This window comes from Macadamia integrifolia, chromosome 6 (genome assembly GCF_013358625.1).
Source record: "Macadamia integrifolia cultivar HAES 741 chromosome 6, SCU_Mint_v3, whole genome shotgun sequence".
NCBI classification, from domain to species: Eukaryota; Viridiplantae; Streptophyta; class Magnoliopsida; order Proteales; family Proteaceae; genus Macadamia; species Macadamia integrifolia.
Window position 1 is genome coordinate 18288798 of NC_056562.1, and position 9388 is coordinate 18298185.

General features: G+C 39.8%; 1 non-coding gene across 1 annotated transcript; it reads right to left on the reverse strand.

Moving 5' to 3' along the window:
• Positions 1-4624: 4624 nt before the first annotated feature.
• On the reverse strand, positions 4625-4731 carry LOC122083014. Its single transcript, XR_006141541.1, has one exon. It is a non-coding gene; the product is annotated as a small nucleolar RNA R71 (small nucleolar RNA).
• Positions 4732-9388: the final 4657 nt, after the last annotated feature.

Here is a 9388-nt window from a genome sequence, read left to right on the forward strand (position 1 = left end):
CATCTCCTGTAGCCGGTGTCGGCTCATTCCTGGGATCAACTCTGAGAGGGTTCTGAAGTGTATGCAATATTTGAGCTATCTATCTCTTGACTTCAGCCATTTCTATTTGCAAGGTTTCCACGGGATGGACCCAGGCCTATTCAGGTGATTCAGATTCGTGTGGATCCATACTAATTGGGCTGTAATCACTTGGTGGTAGACGGACTCGAGGAGACGATGGAGGTGACATTGGACTTAGGCGAGTCAACTGATTACCCTGATGCGTCCAAAGGGACTGCAGAGAATACTTAAGGTGTGGAATTATGCCTGAACCAAAAGTGGCTTATTTTAGGATTCTTGAATTCCCAACCCCTTGTTCACACATTCATTAGATTAATAACCAACAATCCATCCAAAGTTGGTCCACTTAATGATAGGGGTGGATAGGGTTCAATGCCCTTAGTCCACCCAATGTCATAAGCGAAAAATTCATACAAATGGCTTGTCAACAATATTCCCTTAAAATATTCTATGTAATAAAATCATGCTTTCCTTGCTCTTTTCCCCACTAGGCATCCTTCCTCCTGGTTTTTCTCGGGACTTCTCAAGACTTGACGTGACTCTGACGGGATTACCCTTGAGTCATATATCTAGATTTTTTCCTTAAGGAGGAGGGACAACTTTTATCGAAAACCCACTCAGGAAAACAATTCTTTACGCCCAAAATATAATGTAGGAACAGTCCTCCTCAAGACCACAAACAAGTTCTACAGTTAGCTTGTGGCGCTCCTAGCTTCTTCATCTATTTCCTACATGATGCGAGCATGCGGTGGATGTAATAGGACCGAGAAGGCCTCCTTGACAGGATCTATATATACAAGGTACATGATCCTTTTGATATACCTATAGGCACGAGATCAAGGAGGTGACTTCCTTGCCCATTACTCGTGACTACACATGAGGTTAAGCAATTGGCTATGAGGCGGTTGAACCATGAGTGATTGTGTGCAACAGTGTAATGTAGGGTAACCATCATTAGATCTCAGAATGCCATAAAGTGCACGGACCTCCCCAAGGGTGTTGGCACAATTATGGACATCCTCACCGTTTGATGATGCATTTTATCTTAGAATGTAATAAAGTGCGCGAACCTCCCCGAGGGTCCTGGCACAAATACAATATCCTTACCGTTTGATGATACCTTCCACTCTTGTATAGGAAGTGGCTATCATTTGTTGTCAAAGTACTTTGTATGTCATGCATTAAACTCCCCAAGGGTGCTGGAATGACAGGGAGTAGCCTCGCTAAATGATTTCACTTCGAGCACGATGTATGATGCAATTAGTGAATACAATTACAAACATGGGGTTAGCTAAACACGTTTTCAAACAAATGTGGTGGAAAATGTTCTTACATTTAATGGTAGCATCTAGTATCAGAAGCTTGACATTCTATCCCTAGTGGAGTCGCCACTGTGAGGGTAGCGGCTGAAGATGGATTGATGTCTCTCTTCCCTTAGGGGGAAAAGGACTTGCATCTTGACCTCTCTCCTCTCTCTTTCTCTTTAATGTGAGGGGAGGGGTTCCTGTCGTGTGTGCTTTGCTTATGGGCCCCGCACCTTTATATCACCGCTCGGAGATACGTGGAGGCCTATTTTGCAAGAGTGTAAAATTCATCATTTGAGATAGGGGTTTGATGATGGTCCAATATGGGGATCGGGATCATACAAATGGGGGTTTGAAGTCACCACCTAGGATTATGGGCCGAGGACTCAGGGGTGGGCCCAATTCCTGAGAAAAGGCCCCACAATTTGGTCTAGTCTAGAGATTTAGGGTAAGTGTCAGATTACAGAATTGGGAAGGTGTTAGGCACCCAATCTGCCCGGTTCAATCAGTCTTCTTACTAGATGCCTAAGAATGAACATTTTCCACAATTATTACTATTCCACATTGATGAGCACATTTATGTGTGAAATCTAGGGTAGTAAAACATGCATTTTACATATTTAGAATGGAGCTACCTTGGGTTTTATGCTCTTTTTGCAGGTTTTATATTTTCAAAGCCTTAAGGAATATCGGGCGCTATATCTCCAATTTTACACTTAAAGAGGTCATATTTCTTTTCATAGTTGCAAAGAGGATAAAATTCTGAGCAAGATGGAAGTGTCCAATTAAAAGTACGCATTCGTTTGGTTACTCGTACAAGTGATTATTCTTTTCAGGCCAGAAAAAGAATAATGGATCAGAACTGAACCGAGATGCAGAACCAGCCCGTTTGCAATTGTCTCAGAGGCACAAGGAATACTCCAAATGCCAACAAGGATCGATGGACCACATCCTTAAGTGATTGAAGATTCGTTTTTGGTAACAACAACTACCTAGTGTAGTTGGTGAGCTATGGTGTGCAAAATTCCCTTGCTCACCAAGAGGTCTAAAGTTCGAATCTCATGGTTGTTTTTTTTAGAGAATTTTGTTGAAGATTTCCTGCTTTTCACTCACTTAAAGCACTAAGGGCATGGAGGGGATTTCCACATCAAATTAGAAGCAAGGAAAATCGTGGAAGGGTTCCTGCGCAAGAAGAGAAGAAAAAAAAAAGGAAAGAAAAAAAAAAGAGAGAAATAAAGATTGTCCAAATCTTCTCTCTCCTCCACATCATCACCAAAATATTGTCCAAATCACACAAAGCAAGAAGAAAATCGTCCCTTGGAGGGAGAAAAAGAAGAGAAATAAATTAGAAAAAAAAAAGGAAAGAAAATAAGCAAAAAAATTATAGGAAATTTCTCCAAGTTTATTTCTCTCTTCTCTCTCCTCCATCTTAGCACTTTTGGACTCAAAAGATCTTACTATCAATTGTGGGTTTCTCTCTTTTAGGAAAGAGAAATTTGTTACCCTACCTCCCCATTCCCTATAAATACAACTCATGTAAGAGGAGGAGAGACAATTCATTCTTCTTCTAGTTTTTTTTTAGTTGCTCTCTCTCTCCCTCTCTCACTCTTTAGTTTTAGTTCTTCTCTATTTTTGCTTTAATCACTTTTGTAATAGTTTTTTATGTCAATTAATGCAAGCACTCTTTTATTCTTATTCAGCCTTTTTATGTTTATGATTTATGCAATTGAGTTGTAATTTTTTAAGTTATAGTTCTAGGCTTAGATCTAGGTGACAAGATCACGAGCCGTGGAGCAAATTTTTTTTTTCAAGTTCAAGCATTGATTCAAGTAAGTAGGCTCCTTCAGTAGTCTTCTCTCCCCCCTCTCATTTCCTCTTCTGACTACCCTTTCTTTCTTAATTTAGGATTTTTATTTTTTCAGTCGTTATATTATTGCTATCCCTTTCCCCCAAGGTTCATGGCTAGTATATGTGTTGGCTTTGCCCCTCCTAGCCATAGAACCATCAATTTATTGCTTTTATTTTAATTGTCTCCCTTTCCCTAAAGCCAAGTACAGAAATCTACTTGTGAGTCTCTCTCTAGCTTTATCCCCTTTCTTTTACTTTATTTTTATTTCAGTATTTTTTTCTTTTATTTATTTATTTTTTTAATTGCGTGGGTTGTTTATTTTTAGTTATTTATTTATTTAATTTTAATTGCTTGGCTTGCGTATTTAAATTCTTAGATGACGAATGGTTAGGACGTTATTTTGGATACATATGTTTAAGACGGTAATTAGAATTAGATCACAACCATTAATCGGTTCACTTTCGTATTAATAAAAGAAATAAAAAAATAAAGTGGCTGCTCTCCCTGTGTTCGACCCGTAGCTATACTAATCCATACGTTTGCGGTTACATTTTAAATCTCAAACAAGTTTTTGGCGCCGTTGCCGGGAAGACGGTTCCATGTTATTTTTCACTTTCTTTTGGTAAATCGGAGTGCTTTGTTTGCTTTGTTTTATATTTTTTCTTTTCTTTTATTGAATTCCTGAGAAGAACAACTTGCAATAATAGTTGTATCAGTGGAGGTCGCCATGCCTCACAGTATGATAAAGACAGGTTTCGCCCTGTAGCAGTACCTCAGGAATTGACCTGAGCAACCCCGCATCCCTGCCGGTAAGCTCCCAAAAAGCCAAAAAAAATCATAAATAATTGTAAAAAAAAATAAAAAAAGTTTTGCTATCCATTCTTTTGTGCTTGTCTTACTTTAGTTGTGGGTAGTTTTCTGTTGCATGAGTGTTAGGTGGGTACGTAATACTAAGAATCGGTTAGAAAGAAGAGATCCAACAAGTAGTGACCCAATACATTTGCTCTCTTTAAAACCATATAATATGGGAGACCAACGGCAAAACCCTTCACCTAAATCTCTGAAAGATAGGTTCTACCCTGCTAGAACAGCCCAACCTTCCTGCATAGTTCTACCACAAGCCCAGGGCAATAATTTTGAACTCAAATCTCAATACATCACTATGTTGCCCCACTTCCATGGGTTGACCTCTGAGGATGCATACCTATTTCTAAGGGAATTTGAAGAGGTATATGTTCTAATTAAGATCCAACAGCTTTCTGATGATGCTGTTAAGCTTAGGTTTATCACTTTTGCATTGAAAGACCAAGCTAAGAAGTGGTTGTATGGGTTACCCACAAATTCCATAACCTCATCGGAACAGTTCACAGTTGTCTTCCTTAAGAAGTTTTTCCCAACTCACAAGACCAATAAGCTTAGAAGTGATATCCTTCAGTTTAGGCAAAAGCCTAGTGAGTCATTTTCCAAACTTATGGAGAGATTCAAGGATCTACTCCAAGAATGCCCTCACCATGGCCTAGACCTATGGCATTTACGTCAAATAATTTATGAGGGTATTGATTACCCAACTAAACAAATGATAGAGTCTATGTGCCCTGAGGGATTCACATCCTTTACAGATGAAGGAAAGGCATGGGAATTCTTACTTGACTTAGCTGACAAAACCCGTGAGTGGGAATCAACCCAAGAGAGTGAAAGAACCATAGGAGGAAAATGATATTTTGTGGATGGGATAGTAGCCAAGGAAGCCCATTTGGATAGTCTAATCAAGAGAATTGAGGCTATTGTTCCTAGAGAGCCATCATCAGCCAATTTGGTTAAGATTTGTGCTTGGTGCTAATCCCTTGGACATGTCATAGAAGAATGCCCCAACACCTCTGGGGGCACTTCTAATGATAGTATTAATGCCTTATACCAGAATAATCCATATAGTAATACCTACAATCCAGGATGGAGAAATCACCCAAATTTCTCTTGGAATCAGGGCAACCAAGCAGGGCCTTCCAATTTCCATAATCAAGGTCAACCTGGACTCCAAAGGCCTCCCTTTGCACAACAATCTTTTTCCCAAAATACTTTTCCTAGGTCAAATGTAGGACCTCAGGCTAGTTTTTCTAGGGCCCCTCTCCTATCATCTTATCAGCAACCCCCTTGGTTTACCAACACTGGAGAGGCAAGTAGAATAAGTGACTTGACAAAAAATATGGCCCTCCTCATGACAAGCCATCAAAATCTTACGAGAGAACTCACTCAAGTTGTCTCAATTATGCATGAGAGGGAGAAAGGAACTTTACCCAGTCAACCAGAGCCTAACCCTAGGCATCATCAGCCTGTTAGTTCACAAGCATCAACTAATGCACCACTGAATATAGTACAAGGTCAGACCCAACAAGGGCCCTCTAACCAATGTAATGTTGTTTATGCCTTTAGGAGTGGTAGAGAGTACTTACAGAGGGTTCCTAAATCTTCCTCATCTATTACTCATGTTAACTCTCCTTCAGTTGAGGACACAAGTGTGCCTCTTGTTTCAGGTTCGTCTGATGAACCTAAAGATTTTTCTGAAACTAAAGATGATTTGGTTGAGGAAACCAAAAAAGATTCTTCTGAACAGGGGCAAATCCATAACAGTCCTTATGTTCATCCTGTCCCATTTCCTAATCACTTGGTAAACAAAAGGAAGACTGCTTCCATAGACAAAATTTTAGAAGTCTTCAAAAAGGTAGAAGTGAACATCCCTCTTTTGGATGCAATATCCCAAATCCCCGCCTACGCGAAGGTACTGAAAGATTTGTGTACTCACAAACGTATGACTAGTGTGCCCAAAAAGGCATTCTTGGCAGGTAACATTAGTTCCATAATTACTCAGCCTATAGCAGCCAAGTATAAGGATCCAGGGAGCCCTACCATATCTTGTGTCATAGGCAACACCTACATTGAGCATGCCTTACTTGACCTTAGCGCAAGTGTGAATCTTTTACCTTACCATGTGTACAAGCAACTAGGATTAGGAGAATTGAAAGCCACTGGAACTACTCTTCAATTGGCAGATAGGTCTGTTAAGATTCCTAAAGGGATGGTTGAGGATGTCTTACTAAAGGTGGGAGAATTTATTTTCCCTATTGATTTCATTGTGTTAGATACTAAGCCCTTCTCAACCAAGGATGAGATCCCAATAATTCTAATTCTAGGAAGACCATTCTTGGCTATCAGTAATGCATTAATCAATTACCGGAATGATTTCCTAAGATTATCTTTTGGTAACCAAACTGTTGAGTTTAACATGTTTAGGATTGGCAAGCAAGCACATATGGAAGAAGAGATCAATATGCTTGAGGATTTTCTAGATTTTTCTGATGATTTAGTTACCAACTTTGATATTGATTTTGATTTAGAATTCCAAGAGTGTATGGATGAGTTGGATGATGACAGTGAAAATTTCTTTTCTGAAGTCTTGAGTCTTCACACACTTATGGAGCCCTTAGGACCCCTTTCCAATTCCATTGCCAAACCTTCCATAGTTGGGCCCCCTAAGCTAGATCTTAAGGAGTTGCCATCTAATTTGAGGTATGCTTTCCTAGGGCCTGACCAGACTCTTCCTATAATAATTTCTTCAAATTTGACTTCCAGCCAGGAGAGGAGTTACTTAAAGTGTTAAAATATAATAAGGAAGCCCTAGGTTGGACCATGGCTGATATCAAGGGTATAAGCCCTTCCATTGTGCAACATCATATACATCTTATGGAGGATTCCAAACCATCCACGGAACCCCAAAGAAGAGCTAACCCAGTGATGTTGGAAGCCATTAAGAAAGAGATCCTAAAGTGCTTGGATCATGGAATAATTTATCTTATTTCTGACAGCCAATGGGTAAGCCCAGTTCACGTAGTGCCTAAGAAGTCTGGGGTGACTGTAGTTCCCAATACCAATAATGAACTAATTCCAACCCGTGTCCAATCAGGGTGGAGAGTGTGCATAGACTACAGGAAGTTAAATGCAACAACCTGGAAGGACCACTTCCCATTGCCATTCATTGACCAGATGTTAGAGAGGTTAGCTGGACATGAATACTATTGCTTTCTTGATGGATATTCCGGCTATAACCAAATCCCAATTGCTTTAGAGGACCAACAGAAGACCACTTTTACATGCCCATATGGAACATTTGCTTACAGGCATATGCCCTTTGGGCTTTGCAATGCCCCTGCTACGTTTCAACGATGCATGATGAGCATCTTTTCTAACATGGTCGAAAAATTCTTAGAAGTATTTATGGATGACTTTTCAATTCATGGAAATTCCTATTCTGAATGTCTTCATCATCTTTCCCTAGTTTTGAAAAGGCGCATATCTAAGAATTTGGTTTTGAATTGGGAGAAATGCCATTTTATGATTAAATCTGGTATTGTTTTAGGCCATGTAATATCCAAGGAGGGAATTAAGGTAGATTGGAGGGAATTAAGGTAGATAGAGCCAAAGTGGATTTAATTGATAATTTACCACATCCTCAATCTGTTAAGGATGTTCGGTCCTTTCTAGGGCATGCAGGCTTCTACAGAAGGTTTATTAACAACTTTAGTCAGTTAGCCCGACCTCTTACCTCATTACTTGCCAAATATCAGACTTTTGAGTTTTCTAAAGAGTACCTAGAATCCTTCAAGCAACTTAAGAAGGAGTTGACCAATACACCCATTGTTCAACCACCTGTTTGGACTGAACCTTTTGAACTGATGTGTGATGCTTCGGATTTTGCCATAGGAGCAGTTTTAGGTCAAAGGATTAATAAGTTGCCCACTGTCATTTACTATGCTAGTAGGACCTTAAATGATGCACAACTCAATTATACAACCGCTGAAAAAGAATTTTTAGCTATTGTGTTTGCATTAGAAAAGTTTCGGTCTTACTTAGTTGGTTCACATGTGGTGGTGTATACTGATCATTCTGCCCTCAGATACCTAGTTCAGAAGAAGGATGCCAAAGCCCGTCTCATTAGGTGGGTTTTACTTTTGCAAGAGTTTGATTTAGAAATTAGGGATAAGAAAGGAGTTGAAAACCTAGTTGCAGACCATTTATCCCGGCTTTCCAATTCCTTGATTGTTGATTCTCCAGTCAACGAGAACTTTCCAGATGAACAATTATTTACAGTGTCCAGTGAACCATGGTTTGCTGACATTGTCAACTTCTTAGTTTCAAGTGTGACTCCGGATCACTGGTCCACCCAAGATAAGTATAGGTTTCATTCCCAAGTTAAGCACTTTTTCTGGGATGATCCTTATTTGTTTAAGATATGTCCGGATCAGATTATCCGATGATGTGTTCCTGATCATGAGCAACATTTCATTCTCTCTTTTTGTCATGATCATGCATGTGGTGGACACTTTGGACCTAAGAAGACTGCCGCAAAGGTTCTCCAATGCGGATTTTATTGGCCTACTCTTTTTAGAGATGCTTTTGATTTTTGTAAGGCTTGCCCCGCTTGTCAGTCTTTTGGCCGTATCAATAAAAGGAACATGATGCCTCTCAACCCCATTTTAGTAGTTGACATCTTTGATGTTTGGGGCATCGATTTTATGGGACCATTCCCTAATTCCTTTGGGAATTTGTACATACTTTTGGCCTTTGATTATGTTTCTAAATGGATAGAGGCCATACCTTGTAAATCTAATGACCACAAAGTGGTGGTCTAGTTTCTCAAAGAGAACATTTTTTCTCCCTTTGGTGCACCACGTGCAATAATTAGTGATAGGGGTACTCATTTTTGTAATCGGCCTTTTGAGGCCTTAATGAAAAAGTATGGGATCACTCATAAGTTATCTACCCCTTATAACCCCCAAACTAGTGGCCAAGTGGAGGTGTCTAATAGGCAGATCAAACAAATCTTGGAGAAAACTGTTAATCCCAACCATAAGGATTAGTCCCTTAGGCTCATTGATGCCTTGTGGGCCCATCATACTGCATTCAAGACCGACCTTGGTCAGTCTCCCTACCGTTTGGTGTATGGGAAAACTTGTCACTTACCAGTTGAGTTGGAGCATAAGGCCTTTTGGGCCATCAAGAAGCTCAACTTTGATTTTTCTGATGCGGCAATTCATCGTAGGCTCCAACTATCTGAGTTGGAGGAACTTAGGAATAATACCTATGAAAGTTCTAGGATTTACAAGGAAAAGACCAAAGCTTT